This window comes from Pelodiscus sinensis, chromosome 13 (assembly GCF_052426305.1).
Source record: "Pelodiscus sinensis isolate ZL-2025 chromosome 13, ASM5242630v1, whole genome shotgun sequence".
NCBI classification, from domain to species: domain Eukaryota; kingdom Metazoa; phylum Chordata; order Testudines; family Trionychidae; genus Pelodiscus; species Pelodiscus sinensis.
Genome location: NC_143064.1, coordinates 49,118,150 through 49,134,901, shown reverse-complemented (window position 1 = coordinate 49,134,901; position 16,752 = coordinate 49,118,150).

Genomic DNA, 16,752 nt, shown 5'->3' with positions numbered 1-16,752 from the left:
CTCCAAATGTTGTTTCAGAAGATTGTAGAGTTTCTGTAGCCTAGGGCACATCTAGACTATACAGCTTCTCTGGGATACTGGAGGGATACTGGAAAAGCTCTGCTGCGTCCAAGGAATGCATCTGCTTTTCCAAAAGCAGATGCGTTTTCCGAGGAAGAAGGGATTTTCCAAAAGAGATTTTTTTCCAACATTTGGCCCCATGTAGATGGGCCAAATGTCAGAAGAAAAGCAGAAAAAGATAAACAAATTGAGGTTCGCAATTTGCGTATCTTTTCCCAATTTTTCTTTGTAGTGTAGACTCAGCCTTAGCGTTCCAGTTATTTCTCTTCACGCATTGGACCCCTGTCTTAGCCTGGACTCATCCCCTGCCTTCCCTTTGTTTCTTGTGGTGTTCTTCACAGTTTTTCTTCTTGCTTTACTTCCCAGACTTGAATAGAATTTACATAAGGCAGGAACCCTTTGTTTCCAGTGGAAAAATATCCGTAGTGTCCAAGGTAGGGTTCTGTACCTGGAGACGTCATCAGATGATCCTGCATGTGAAAGCAGCATCCTAGGAAGCTCCTGAGAACGACGGGTGATTTATATCTCCAAAGTGCTATTGTCCTTCTTAAACGGCTCATCCAGGTCTGATTGCCTGCTGTCTGGAGGGCATTCCCCTGAACACACACACAAGGTTAGAATGGCTACACAGTCAATCTTCCTAACTTCAGACACAAAAAGTACACACACAGGACACTGGATGGACACTTTCAGTAGATCAGAACCTTTTCAATGATACCTCACAGGACCCATCTAGCATAAAACATAGTGGTGTGATAGTCATCTCAGACCAGTATTCCCATGAAGACTATGTAGTGCAGTGCCACACACCTGTCACATTGGCCCTGATTTTGATTAGGGCCTCAGGCACTGTTACAGATTTAGGCTCCTGTCTAACCACACAGTAGAGGGGCAATTTGAAAATATGTGTCCCCCCTCCCCCCCAAGAGAATGTCTCGTTCTTGCATTTAGACTGTGTCACGTAGCTAAGTGGTCATCTGAGAGCTCACAATCTGGTGGGATTCTAAGCAGTTTAAGCAGTTGGCTTGGAATATGCAAACTGTAGACAAACACAGCAAAGCAAAGCCCCCTAGCACTTTACAGGTCCCTTTCAAATGAGTACTGAGACCACAGGAGGCAACAGAGCCACTCACCAAATCAAAGTGATTGGGGGGGTTCAAACCGAGAGGGCAGACTTGTTAGGAAACATGGTCATCCCTTGTGTAAACCTAAACACTAGCGCGGTGAGAGCAACTCTACTCTTCTTGGAGAAGTGTCTAGTATCTTCCCAGGAAGCACTGGCTACCGTCAGAGCTAGGGACCTGAAAGAGAGAGAGTGCATTATCCTTGCTACGCAGAAATACCCGAATGCTTTTGACCTTCACCAAGTACAATGTACTGAGCCATCCAACACTCTTGAGCCAGATGCATGCTTCCCACTGGTGTCAATGGGAGCTGGTCATGCACATAGAGGGCAGGGTTGTGGCGGTTTCTAATTAACCCTTGCGGTGTCTTCAGTGGGGAATAAAGGGACTTTGTGTTCCCTGCTGGAGTGGCCTATTTTATGCATATCTCTCCGGTTTCACCTTGGCGGATGACGTAGAGGAGGCAGTTATTTTGGGACAGGAATGCTATAGATATCTGATCTGCAAGCAAGGTGTCGTGTTCCTTAATTTATTTTCAATTAGTTTGTATAGTTATCCCCAGTGAGAATGTCCCGGTGTCAGCTCATTTGGTCACCCTGACCCTGATGCACAGAAGGCATTTCTGCCGAGTGGTGCGCCCTCATGTCTGGGTGCAAACGTGACAGCCCTGTTCTCACTCACACTGTCTCTTTCCTCAGGCTCTAGCCAAGCTCGGTGCCCTCTGGCCAGTGTGGCAAGTCGCTGGGGACAATCGCAACACAAGCAAGACAAGAAAAGCTGCTTCCACCTGAGGACCTCAACGCATTGATGATGCCTTGGCAAGGTCAGCTACTGGAGCTGAACCCTGGATCTCTGAACCTAGGTGCACCAGCTTCAAGCTGCTCCTTCAGCTTGATGGTAGTTAGTCTCATCAGCCTGGCCATGTGGTCTGCCCCCCATGCTGGAGCCTTTGGGCATTGCCACAAGAGGACAAAGCCGCTTGGCTAACCAAGTACATTAGCCACATTCTGTAGCAGGTGGGTGGGACCGTGGCCCAGGGACTTGCTAAGCCGCCCGTGGTGAGCGGTGGCAGAACCTGGATCTCAGGCCCCAAATCAACCACAAGATTTTTGCTCTAGGTGACCTCTTTGCCTCCTGGGTGAGCTGTTTGCTCTCTGGGCAATTTGTTTGGGCATATTGGGCTGCATTGGAAGGAGCTCTACGATCAGATTGAGGGACATGATTATTCAGCATGGGGAGGCCACATCTGGAATATTGTGTCCAGTTCCCCCGCCCTCCACACGCTACAGAAAGGAAGAGGACACATTGAAGAGGGCTCCGCAGCGGACAGCAAAAACGATGAGGGGGCTGGGGCCTGGGGCCTATGAAGGATTTGGGCTTGTTTACTCTGCAGACAAGAAGAGTGAGGGGGGATTTGAGAGCAGCCTGCAACTCCCTACAGGAGGGTCTAAAGAGGCTGGCGAGAGGCTGTTCTCAGTGGGGGCAGATGGCAGAACAAGGAGCGATGGGCTCAAGTTACAGTGGGGGATGTCTAGGTTGGATATCAGGAAGAACTATTTCTCTAAGAGGGGGATATCACTTGGGGAGTGCCCCTTGCATCTCCACATGCCCCCTGCATCTCTGAGTGATTCCCCATGTAGGCACCTGTCACCCCAAGCAGGGGGCTGTACTAGGTGACTTCCTGAGGTCTCTTCCAACCCTAATCTTCTATGATTCTATGACACGAGTAACTGTTTTCAAGAACATTAAAGGTTGCTACAAAGAGGAGAGAGAACAATTGTCCTTAACATCTGATGCTAGGACAAGAGCAATGGACTTAAACTGCAGCAAGGGAGGTTGAGGTTGGACATCAGGAAAAAAATCCTGCCTGCCAGGGTGGTTAAACACTGGATTAAATTGCCCAGGGAGGTTGTGGAATCCCCATCATAGGAGATTTTGGATAAACATCTGTCAGGGATGGTCCCATAATTATTCCTGCATTGAGTGCAGCAGTGATGTAGTGAGGGGGGGCAGGAGGGGAGTTTCCCCCGGGCGCCTTGCTAAGGGGGGCACCAATTTAGTCCCCCTTTGCTTCCCCTGTCATCCCTCAGCTCGCCTGCTCCTACTCCACACACCAGCCCCAGCTGGAGCCTCCTCCCCACCTCCAGCCCAACCCGGGTAGTGGGTGTGGGGCCTGGACCCAAACTGGACGGAGCAGGGGAAGATGCGGTACAAGCTTCCCCCCGGGTTGGGCTCAGCCGTGCGCCAGGTTCGGGGCCCTGTGGGAGAGCACAGATGTTGCCTTTGCCCCCGGACACATAACGCCCTTGCTACACCTCTGCAGTGCCGGGGACTGGATTAGATGACCTCTCAAGGTCCCTTCAGGACCATGTTTCTATTACAGGCAGTCCCCGGGTTACATGGATCCGACTTACATCGGATCCCTACTTACAAACGGGGTGAGGTAACCCCGCACTAGCTGCTTTTCCCCCTAGCAGACCAGGGAGACGCGAAGCTAGCGCCCCACCCAGCAGACCAGGGAGACGCGGAGCGGCTTCTCTCAGCAGACACCTCAGCTTGAGAATAAAGGACTGAGGGAAGTGAGGTGTGGGAGAATAAAACTGAGCTCTGGAGAAATGTTTGGCTAGAGTTTCCCCTACAATATGTACCAGTTCCGACTTACATACAAATTCAACTTAAGAACAAACCTACAGTCCCTATCTTGTACGTAACCCGGGGACTGCCTGTATTCTATAAAGCTATTCCTGGTGAGGGAAGAGACAGGTGACATTGGCTGTGCCTGGAAGAGATCATATAGGCCTTACAGCAAATGCTTGGAAGTTCCCTAAAGCCCCATGTGTGCAGATCTGAGATTGGAGACTATTAGCCAGCGTCCCAATAGGTAGAGTCCTTTATGTTGGCATAAGCGTTCTAAACCCAGCTGATCCGCTCTGTGTGTCTTTGAGTCAGAGCGGATGAAAGCAAATTCTGGCTCCTGTTAGCAGCAAGTTAGAACAGCTATGGGAGGGAGACATGGGATGTGAGTCTGCCTGGATTATCATCAACAGAGCTGCCAGCTAAGCGTGGGTGGGGGATATCTGTCACTGCCAGTGACTACATCAAAGGCAGAACCAGCATGGCTGTTTTCAGATTCCTGGTGGAGTTTGCAGCTCTAGTAGCTGGAAAAATCATTTGGCTTGTGAAAGGGGCAAATTTGTTTTGGCTTCAGTAAGATGTAAATAGAAACACCCTCCCCCCCCCCCCCCACACACACACCCCGTGACATTCCTTCATTTTTAGAATCCTTTTCTCAGCTGATAATGCACATCAAGAGCCCAATATCCTGCTGCCACATGGAATGGACGTCCTTCATCCCAGCATCAGCCCAGGAGGGAAGCAAATGGCAGGAAGTAGATTGCCTTGAAGCAGCCCATGCAAGCCTAGGGCTGTGGCTTTGTTCTGGAACAGCAGTACTTGAACACAGACAACATGTTGTCATCCTCAGAGCCTTCCCTGACCCCCAGCAGGGCCAGAGGCAGATGCTCAGATGCTAAGCCATGCTGCCTCAGGAGTGTTCGCTTGGACCGGAGGAAAATGCACAAAGGTGAGGCCCAGACTGGTTCCTCCAAACAGAGGCAGAGAACTCAGCCAAGGAGTTGCATTGCTGTTAATGCATGTCGCAGCAGCTCCCAGAGAGCCAAGCTGAGGTCAGGGGCCCTTAGCTAAGTGCTGTCTGGATAGATGGCAAGTGACACTGTCCTGAAGAGATTCCAACCTAAGTCAACGAGACCGAGAGGAGTGGGGAACCAGCACCACCACGATGTCAAATGTGGAGCCTTCCCCTAGGAGAACAGTGCACCAGGGTTCAAATCCTCGCTCAGCTCTGGTTTTCAGAGGGGCTGCTGGAGGAAGATAAGGCAGCTGCTTCTGTTGCAGAGGGTCAAATCCATGTGCCAGTGTCAGAGGGTGTGTCTCGACTACATGGCTCTGTTGACGGAGCCATGTAGATGAGTTTACTAAACATAGCAAAATGAAGCGGCGATTTAAATAATTGCCACTTCATTTACATCAAAATGGCCACCACACCGTGTCGATCAGCTGATTGTCGGCACAGCGCAGTAGTCTAGACTGGCCCCCAGCACCCTTTGTCATCAGATCCTTTATGCCTTGTGCAATGAGGCTTACAAGATCTGACGACAAAGGGTGCTGGGATCGGCTGATCCCCATCTGGACTACCACACTGTGCCAACCAGGGGCAGATGACCATTTTGCGGGGCCCCGGGCAGCATAATTCCGCGGGGCCCCCCTTTGCCACGGCGCATGCGCGGGGCTTTTTTAAGCGCCCTGCCCTATATCCGCCCCTGGTGCCAACAGTCAGCTGATCGGCACAGTGCGATGGCCATTTTGATGTAAATGAAGCGGCGATTATTTACATCGCCTCTTCATTTTGCTGTGTCTAGTAAACTCATCTACGTGGCTCCGTCGACGGAGCCACGTAGTCTAGACACGCCCAGAGAATGGAAGTCACCCCACAGTGACATTGCCAGTTGGTCCCTTCTGGCCTGAAACGTACTGAGTCTAAGTGATTGGCAGAGCTGAACTGAGACTAGAACCTAGGGCAGGGCATTCCTCTACTTCCCAGCCCACAGGGCCTGTGGCTGCTGGTGGGAATCCTGCACAGGCTGGTGCTCACCAAGGGCTCTGTTGACGGGACCACATGCAGCTAATGCAGCATTGCCTAGTCTCCATCCGGGTGATATTTGGTGTTTCCCTGAAAGCCCCAGTTCCAGAAGCCAGGAAACAACAGGAGAAGCTCAGCTTCCATGTGAACACTAGTAAGTTTCTGGCCCTCGTGGCTGGAGAGAAAAGCTTGAAAACGTGACTCGGAAATGAGAGAGCAAATAAGAATCCGACCTTGCCTTGTGAGTTTTAAGGGACTCTCCTGAGTCTGGGGGAGCCTGATGCGATTTCTGAACACTCGAGACAGCTACACTCGATTCTGGTGGCCTCCCATTCCTTGTGAGCCAGCGCTCAGAACAGGCCTATGTACCCCCCCCCCCCCGAGTGCTGCGCACTACAAGCCCTTAGGGACACAACACCCTTCTTGCCCACAGTGTCCTTGTCCCTCCCAAAGCAGGATGTGGCCACGTAACACAGGGTGGGGCTCACCACCGCAGCACCTCCTGCTGGTCCCACTGGGAATTGCTCTACTGACCCCTGGAGCACCCTCTTCCAGCTGATGTCTCACCTACTGTCACCTGCTTTCTCTTAATGGTTCCTCCATCTTACACTAGGACATGCGTCCCTCCCACACTGCGGCACCTTTAACACCAGTACAGCCCCACAGAAGGGCCGCTACACTCTGGGGTCCTCCCCCTCAGGACCCTCCCCCCCAACTCGCCTCAGTGACCCACTGCCAGTTGTCACCTAGCCTCCTGCCTCAGGGGCAAACTGCAGTCTGACATGGCCACTCGGCATAGGCAAGAGAGTGTGGACCTGCCTCCTTCTCCTGCCCTGGCTGCTTCCCTGCAGGCCTGAGCTCCCCTGGCTCACCCCGCCTTTCCCCAGCACTGCTCTGTCCATGGTACCCTGGATAGCAGGCAGGGCTCAGCCTGGCCAGCCATCTCTTTCACACCTCCCTCCCGGGCACTGATTGGCTGCTGCAAGGCCCCTCATGATTGGCCCTTAGCAACAGCCCTCTTCCAGGGCTGTTTTAATCCTTTTTATGCCTGGAGCAGGGTGACCACCCTGCTACAGGCCATAATTCTGGGGCTTTGTGGATAACTCAGAGGACTTCAGAACTTCCATTCCCTGTATTAGATACCTACCTAATCTATCCATCCATCCATCCACACACAGCCTCTATCTATCCATCCATCCATCCACATACACAGCCTCTATCTATCCAATCTATCCATCCATCCATCCACACACAGCCTCTATCTATCCATCCATCCATCCACACACACAGCCTCTATCTATCTAATCTATCCATCCATCCACACACACAGCCTCTATCTATCTAATCTATCCATCCATCCACACACACAGCCTCTATCTATCCATCCATCCATCCACACACACAGCCTCTATCTATCTAATCTATCCATCCATCCACACACACAGCCTCTATCTATCCATCCATCCATCCACACACACAGCCTCTATCTATCTAATCTATCCATCCATCCACACACACAGCCTCTATCTATCCATCCATCCATCCACACACACAGCCTCTATCTATCCATCCATCCATCCACATACACAGCCTCTATCTATCTATCTATCCACATGCACAGCATCTATCTATCTATCTATCTATCCATCCACACAGCCTCTATCTAACTATCTATCTACACACACAGCCTCTCTCCCTCTCTCTCTCTGTCTCTCTATCCACACACAGCCTCTCTCTCTCTCTCTCCCTCCAAACACAGCCTCTCTCTCTCTCTCCACACACAGCCTCTCTCTCTCTCTCTCTCTCTCTCCAAACACAGCCTCTCTCTCTCTCTCTCTCTCTCTCCACACACAGCCTCTCTCTCTCTCTCTCTCTCCACACACAGCCTCTCTCTCTCTCTCTCTGTCTCCAAACACAGCCTCTCTCTCTCTCTCTCTCTCTCTCTCTCCCCACACACAGCTTCTCTCTCTCTCTCTCTCTCCAAACACAGCATCTCTCTCTCTCTCTCCACACACAGCCTCTCTCTCTCTCTGTCTCCAAACACAGCCTCTCTCTCTCTCTCTCTCTCTCTCTCTCCAAACACAGCCTCTCTCTCTCTCTCTCTCCAAACACAGCCTCTCTCTCTCTCTCTCTCTCCAAACACAGCCTCTCTCTCTCTCTCTCTCTCCAAACACAGTCTCTCTCTCTCTCTCTCTCTCTCTCTCTCTCTCTCTCTCTCTCCACACACAGCCTCTCTCTCTCTCTCTCTCCACACACAGCCTCTCTCTCTCTCTCCAAACACAGCATCTCTCTCTCTCTCTCCACACACAGCCTCTCTCTCTCTCTCTCTGTCTCCAAACACAGCCTCTCTCTCTCTCTCTCTCTCCACACACAGCCTCTCTCTCTCTCTCTCTCCAAACACAGCCTCTCTCTCTCTCTCTCTCTCTCTCCAAACACAGCCTCTCTCTCTCTCTCTCCAAACACAGCCTCTCTCTCTCTCTCTCTCTCCACACACAGCCTCTCTCTCTCTCTCTCTCTCTCTCTCTCTCTCTCTCCACACTCAGCCTCTCTCTCTCTCTCTCTCTCTCTCTCTCCACACACAGCCTCTCTCTCTCTCTCCAAACACAGCCTCTCTCTCTCTCTCTCCACACTCAGCCTCTCTCTCTCTCTCTCTCCAAACACAGCCTCTCTCTCTCTCTCTCCACACTCAGCCTCTCTCTCTCTCTCTCTCCAAACACAGCCTCTCTCTCTCTCTCTCTCCACACTCAGCCTCTCTCTCTCTCTCTCTCCACACACAGCCTCTCTCTCTCTCTCTCTCTCTCTCTCCAAACACAGCCTCTCTCTCTCTCTCTCTCTCTCTCTTTCTCTATCCACACTCAGCCTCTCTCTCTCTCTCTCCACACACAGCCTCTCTCTCTCTCTCTCTCCACACTCAGCCTCTCTCTCTCTCTCTCTCTCTCTCCACACTCAGCCTCTCTCTCTCTCTCTCTCTCTCTCTCTCTATCCACACACAGCCTCTCTCTCTCTCTGTCTCTCTCTTCTAATGCAATCTATCTAGCCAAAGAAGCTGACATCTTCTGCAGGCCCCCAGGCAAGGTGGGGAGAGGCAGCTCTGCAGCCCTGGCAGGGGCAGGGCCTCAGGCAGAAAGGGCGGGGACAGGGCGGCCTGTCCTCAGGCTGCTCAGACTGTGGTGCGCCAGGCCTCTCCCCACAGCCCTCCGAGCCACCTGAGCACCCAGCACAACATCCCAGCGGTGAGTTAAGGGCCCGGGGCTTCAGCCACTACTGCAGTAGTATCAGTGGTGGCGGGGAGCTCGGGGTCCCTTTTAATCACCAGGCCCTGGGGCAACTGCCCCTTGCGCCCCCACACCAGTGGCATGTGTCTAGCTAACTACCCTCTATCATTTACCAAGAAAATCACTGTGCACAACATTTGCAAATGCAGAGCAGGACACAGTGCTGAGTGCGGGGCAGTTACGCAACACACTGGCTTGCTTGGTAAACTGCGCCTGTTTGAATACAGCCAAAAGCAGCATTAGCCAGCTGGGAACAAGGCAGGCCATACCAGAGACCAGGGGACTGTGTCCTGGAAAGCCGTAGCTCTGGAAAGGATCTAGCAGCCACGTGATACTGTGGCAAAGCTGACCAATGTCACCCGGGGCAATGGAAGTGGGTTAGTGAGTAGGGGCAGGGTGGTGTTTTCTGCAGACTCTCCAGCATGGGTGCTACTGTAATACAGCAGCCAGGTACTGGGGCCATGCTTTTAAAAGGATGTTGAAGAATTGGAGCAAGTGTAGAAAAGAGCCACAAAAATTACCGGAGGGTTGGAGAAAATGCCTTCCAGTGAGAAGAGCTCAGGCTGACTACCTTAGCAAAAATAACATGGATAGGTGACTTCACTACAGCAAAGACCATGTTGGGGGTGTTCCGGGACAACCGGGGCCCCCTGCCCACCCGCCCGCATACACTTCCGCTCGCCCCTCCCCTGTCCTGAGCAAGTCTTTCTGTATAAAGTTCACATTGTTCACCGAAATCTGCAAACACAGCGTTGAATACGTGTCACAATCGTCCCACATCCACCTCTACTGAGTGATCAGCCCTTCTCGCCGTCTAAGTCGCTGGATAGCGTGAGAGGGGCGTAGGGGGACCCGGGTCCACCCTCACAACTGCGTCTAGGGCCCTAAGAGGGGAGAGCACTCCTGCTCGCTCCCCTATGGTCGATGGGGCCGCCGCCCAGAACACGCTGACCCATGGGTAGTCCGCCCACCCTGCCCTGGGTCATTTCCTATCCGCCTTCAGTTCACTTGGGCTGTGGGTGGGGGAAAAGGGGATCCTTCCCCCAATCCCCTCAGTTTGTCTCTGCCCTCCTCTTTGTCCTGCCCCGCAGAGTCGTTGACTCCACCCCCTTTTTTCCCAGCCACCGCCTCACTTTTAAACTGGGCGCTGCAATGCCACGTGACACGGCCGGCCTGTCCGGCGTTACGTCCCAGCCCCGCCTCCTGTGTTGCACCCATCCTGGCCAGCAGGTCGCACCGCGTGACATCAAGCCCCGGTGCCAACACACATTCAGCTGGCTCTGGCGGTGGCTACGCCGCTAGCCTGTGGCCCGACCTTGCCCCTTCCCCTCACGGTGCGGGTGGGGCCATAGGAGTGCGGAGCCCCGGGGCTCCCTCTCACCTCCCCAACGTCGTCTGGGTTGTGTCCGTAGCCTCTCCTTCCCGCTCTGGGATTCGCGACAGAAAGTCCGCATTCCCGTGGACTTTACCCGGTCGGTGTTTTACGTCAAAACTATAGAGCTGCAGCGAGAGGTACCACCGCATGATCCGCGGGTTTGTTTCCTTCGTCGACTAGATCCATTGGAGTGGGGCATGGTCTGTTATTAGCTGGAAGCGGGTGCCTAGGAGGTAATAACGCAATAAGTAAATGGCCCATTTTACCGCTAGGGCCTCCTTCTCTATAGTTGAGTAGTTCTTCTCTCGTGCAAACAATTTGTGGCTCGCATACAGTATGAGGTGCTCACTACCCTCAATTTCCTGTGACAGCATGGCTCCCAACCCCACCTCTGAGGCCTCTGTCTATAACACAAAGGGTTTCTTAAAATCGGGTTGTATCAATATTGGTGCCTGCGTCAGGCTGGCTTTCAACGCCTGGAAGGCTTCTTCTGTTTGTTCCATCCACTGTACCTGTTTTGGCTGACTATTACGGGTCAGTTCTGATAAGGGGGCAGCTATCGTCGCGAAGTTGGGTACGAAGCATCTGTAATAGCTCGCTAGCCCCAAGAACTGCCGAACTTGTCTCTTGGTGCTGGGGCGACCATAGTTTCTGATAGCGCTTATTTTGCTGACCAGAGGTTTCAGTTTCCCTTGTCTCACAGTATATCCCAAATATGAGACCTCCTGCTGCCCGACCCGACACTTACTAGGATTCGCGGTCAGGCCAGCCTTGGCTAACATCTTCACCATGGCTTCTACTTGCTGGAGGTGTTCCGGCCAAGTGTTGCTATAAGTGACTATGTCAGCGATATAAGTGGCCATGTACTGGCGGTGACCATATAGTACTGTGTCCATAAGTCTCTGGAAGGTGGCCGCAGCTCCATGTAACCCAAAGGGCATAGTTACAAAGTGGTATAACCCGAAAGGAGTGGAGAAGGCCATTTTTTCTTGTGATGTCGGGGTTAGGGAGGTCTGCCAGTATCCCTTCGTAAGATCTAGAGTGGAGATATACTGGACCTGCCCCAGCTGCTCTAAAAGCTCATCGACTCATGTCATGGGGTAAGCATCGAAGCGCGACAACGCATTGATCTTTCTAAAGTCGATGCAGAAATGTATGGACCCATTGGATTTGAGCACCAACACAATGGGGCTACGCCACTCACTGCGCTACTCTTTTATCACCCCCAAGCCCAGCATGGTGTCCAACTCCACCCTGACCATGTCCCACATCTTTCGGGGTAGGGGCCGGATTGCATCCCGCACTCTCTTACCCGGCTGAGTGTCGATGTGATGGGCTGCCCAGGTAGTTCGCCCCGGCACTGCGGATAACACATGGGGATACTATTGCAGCAGGAGACAGGCCTCGATTTGTTGCTGTGGAGTCAACTCTTCCTTGATCTGCACCATCTCCTCATCCCCCTCGTGGTCGCCACCCCAGGGGCCCAGCTTCAGTTCCGGTAGCCAGGGGTCAGCCAACAAGGCCTCATAGGTTCTCCATTTCTTCAACAGTTTAACATGGTATATCTGAGTATCCCTTCTTCTGCCTGAAAGTTGAACTTCATAGTCTACCTCTCCTACACGGCGTTGTATTTCAAAAGGGACTTGCCATTTGGCCATCAGTTTGGATTCCCAGTCTGGTATCACCACCACCCTCTCTGCCAGCTCCAAGGTCCGTACCCATGCATCCCGGTTATACCACTGGGCCTGTTTGTCCTGGGTTCTCATTAAATTATGCCCGACCAAGTTCCCAAGGGATCACAACCTCTCACGGAGTTGCAAGATATATTGGATTGACCCACATACTCAAGATGACTGTGTCTCCCAGACTTCTTTCATAACGTCCAGGATACCCCGCGGCCTCCGCCCATATAACAACTCGAAAGGTGAAAACCCTGTGGAAGACTGGGGAACCTCCCTTATCGCAAACAACAGGGCCAGTAGTAGCTTATCCCAGTCCCAGGGGTTCTGCTCTACGAACCACCGCAACATTGAATTTAGTGTCCAGTTGAACCTTTCTACTAGACCTTCTGTTTGTTGATGGTACACGGCGGTCCTTAACATCTTAATGCTCATGAAGTGGCACAATCTGGTCATTAACCAAGATGTTACGTTAGTCCCCTGGTCCATGAGGATGGCCTGGGGCAAACTTACTGGTGCAAAAATTGTTATCAATTCATCAGCTAACACCGGAGCAGTGGTAGCTTTCAGGGGTACCACCTCAGGGTACCTGGTCGCATAGTCTATAACGATCAAAATGCCCCAACTGCAACCTTTCTAGGTGTCCTACCAGGTCCAGGGCGATCCTCTTGAATGGAACGCCCACCACCGGCAGAGGTACCAAGGGGGCCTTGGGCACCTCCCTGGAGCAGTTCTCTGGCATTCGGGGCACGATTCACAGAAGTCCCATACTTCCGTATGTACCCTGGGCCAATAAAACCGCTGGGTTACTCACTGCAGTGTCTTTTCACATCCCAAGTGGACAGCCCACGGGTTAGCATGGGCCAAATCCAGCACCCGTTGTCTATATCGGGCCAGAACCAGTAGTTGCTGGATGATCCCTTGGCCCTCCATACCCCTCACCACTGGGTAAAGTCTATTCTCACATACCTCAAAATGGGGTCCATCACTCGGGCGCCCTCCGGGGGAGGGGGTCCAGGTCGTCCCCATCCCTGGCTTGCTCCCATGCCATCTGCAAGGAAGGATTCTCCCGCTGGTCCTGGAGGAAGTCACCATCTTTGCTGTCTGTTGCCTGACTCGCGTTCTGTGTCGCTCCCTATCTACCCTCAGGTGCCAGTGATCTGCCCTGCCATTGTGTAGCCAGCACCTCTTGACTCCGCCCCTGCTGTTGGCCCCAGCCCACTACTAGCCACTCAAACCCCTTCCAGTCTCTTCCCAGCAGCACCAGATACAATAGTTTGGAGGCCACGGCCTCCCGGCAGCACCCCTCGTAGCGGCTGTCATTAATGCGGACCCACACCGTAGGGTACAGATGGCTATCCCTATGCACGTACCGCATCCATACCGGAGGGCCTGCCGGTGTTTCATTTTTGTCGAGCTCAGCCAGCATGATAGTTTGTCCACAGTCCGAATTAGCAGGGCCTCTGTGGGTCGCCCCTCCACCTTTTTGCGGATCAGCATGGCCTCTGCCCCAGCTGACGGCTTCCCTTGGGCGGCTCCCATGCTCTGCCCAAAAGTACAATCCATAATAGGGCACTCACGCCAGATATGCCCTTCCTGTATGCATTGGTAACAGACAATTTGGGGTCTTGCCCCAGTCAGTGCCCCCTTTGGCTTCTCCTCTTCCCTCAACCACGGGTAGTCTCTGACCTCCCTGTTTGTTACCGACCACACCAGAGCCAGTTTTCTCCCTTCTGGTCATTTAGGAAAGTGTCCTGATGCCTTACCTGGATGATCCTTCGAACCCCAGAGGAGCTCCTGGATCCCTCTGCCTGGGGCACTGTCTTTGGGCTCCCTCTCCCAGGCTTCCATGGCCTCCACCACTAGGTAATCTTCCAGGAGAGTGGCAGCTTCTAAGAGGGTGGCTGGTTGGTGACACCTTACCCATCTCTGTCCTTTGGCGGGGAGGATCTGGACAAACTGTTCCAACGCCAGAGTTTCGGCTATTTGTGCCCCGGCTTCACCCACCTCCACCCTAACTCACGCAGCCTCTGTGCCAGTGCCCGCGGACGTTCTCCCGTGCTTCTCCGAAACGCTGCTGCTAGGTTTCAGGAGTGATGCCTCGTTGGTCGAGTAGAGCCTCCTTCACTTCGAAGTAGTGCAGGGCGTCACGGGCGGGCAGGCTCCGGTGAGCTAGCTGGGCAGCCCCTGAAAGGTACAGTGCTAAAAGCATAGCCCAGTGGATGCCACCCGCTCCAATGTGACGAGGAAGGCCTCAGGGTCACCCTCCGCCCCCATTTTGTTCAGGTGGTTAGGTGAGTGCTGACCTGGTGCCCCGTCGTGCTCACCTGGGGCCAACGCCCTGAGGCTCCCCGAACTGCAGCGCTTGGCTGCTGCTGCCACCGCTCATGTTGCCGCTCTTGTTGTTCCGCGAGATCTCTCAGGAGTTGGCGTTGATGCTCCTGTTGTTGAGCAGCCATTTGCTGGAGCAACTGCATCTGGTGCTGATGGTTCTGCCGCTGTTGCTCTGCCATCCATTCCCACATCTTGGCAGGCTCCATAATGAGTCCTCAGTCTCTCTACAAATTAACACTCAACTTCTGTGTGAGGAACCCACTCCGACCCTCAAACTTTTGCTCCCCTTGTACGGGGTGGGATGAAGCTGCCCACATTCTCCACCATGTGTTCCCGGGCAACCGGGGGCCCATGCCCCCCCACCCATGTACACTTCCGCTTCCCCCTCCCCTGTCCTGGGCAAGTCTTTCTGTACAAAGTTCACATCATTCACCGAAATCTGCAAACACCGCGTTGAATACATGTCACAATTCTCCCACGCCCACCACTACTGAGTGATCAGCCCTTCTCGCCATCTAAGTCGCCGGATAGCGCTGAGAGGGGCGTAGGGGGACCCGGGTCCACCCTCACAACCAGGTCCAGGGCCCTAAGAGGGGAGAGCACTACCCATGGGTAGTCCGCCCACCCTGCCCTGGGTCATTTCCTACCAGCCTTCAGTTCACTTGGGTTGTGGGTGGGGGAAAAGGGGATCCTTCCCCCTCTCCCCTCAGTTTGTCTCCGCCCTCCGATTTGTCCCACCCCGCGGAGTCGTTGGTTCCACCCCCCTTTTTCCTGGCCGCTGCCTCACTTTTAAACCGGGCGCCGCAATGCCATATGACACGGCCAGCCTGTCCAGCATTACGTCCCAGCCCCGTCCCGTGTTGTGTCCATCCCGGCCGGCAGGCGTGACATCAGGCCCTGGTGCTGACGTATGTTCGGCCAGGATGGCTCTGGCAGCAGCTGCGATGCTAGCCTGCGGCCTGACCTTGCCCCTCTCCCTCACAGTGTGGGTGGGGCCACGGGAGTGCGGAGCCCCAGGGCTCCATCACAGGGGGACTAGATGTCTTTTTAATCTAGCAGAGCAGGAACATATGGCTAGAAAGTGAAGCCAGACAGTTAGAGATTGGACACAAAGCTTTAACGTGGGGGTGATTCACCACCACAACCACCTCCCATGGACATGGTGGATTGTCCATCAGAACTGGAGGTCTTTCCAGAAAATGTTTTAGCCAAACACAACTTGGCCTGGGCTGCAGCCAGCGTTCCCTGCAGCCGTATGTGGATTGTTTCCATTCATGTGTGGAATAATTTTTTATGTAGAGTAAAGCTATATGAATGGGCACCACTGACAGACAGTGAAAACCCAGCTGTGAGCACTCTGCTAATCATCAGGGTGGCATTTGAAACTCTCCGGAGTGGCCACACAAACAGGGAGCCCGGGCTGCCATGCAAGGCCAGCTGGGTGAAACGTGACAGCCTGCGGGGAGGGCAGGTCACTTGAACTAACGGTCCCTTTGGGCCATACGTGCTGTGAACCGTGAGCCTCCCATCTAATCTCTCTAGTCACCCAATCACCGGGGTATCTGGTCCCTGTGGTACCCACTGTGCTGTGAGGCTGAAGAAACAAAACCCCGGCTGGAGCCTTTATGCAGCCCCTAGGCTAGTGACTCAGGTAAGTTGCGCCCCTTAGGCATGGGACTGTCGGTGTTTCTTTTACACTCTTAGCTACCCCGGGAGGTTATAAAATACCTGAAAACCCCCAAGCTCCCATGCCCTGCAGTGCCAGCATGAGGCATACACAGCTCACAGCTCCCTGGTACTGCCAGCCCACACGCCATCAGTCAGCACAGCATCAGGCAGTGCCTGGCACCTGGAGCGGAAGGCCAGATGTGGGTCTACGTACAGGTGTGAAGGCTGGGTTTCCGGCATCAGACACTTGTGGACACTCAAGCGCAGGCTTGGATGCTCAAGTTGAGACAGCAGCAGACTGAGCCACACCCCTGCCCTGCCCAACTCCCCCTTCCCCCACACAAGAACAACCAAGCTTTCAAAATTAATATATATTTTTATTGAATAGTCACTTTGAGGGGCCTGAAAAGCCACCCCTAGAATTACTTTGATTTCAGCAGTGGTTCATTAACAGTGAGCTTGCAAGAGAAGGAAACCAAACAGAAGAGGGTGCTTTAAAATAAATAGGTAACTTTTTTATCTTTAAAATAAACTTTTCAAATAAATACTTTATTTTTTCAGAACTGCTATGAGAGTA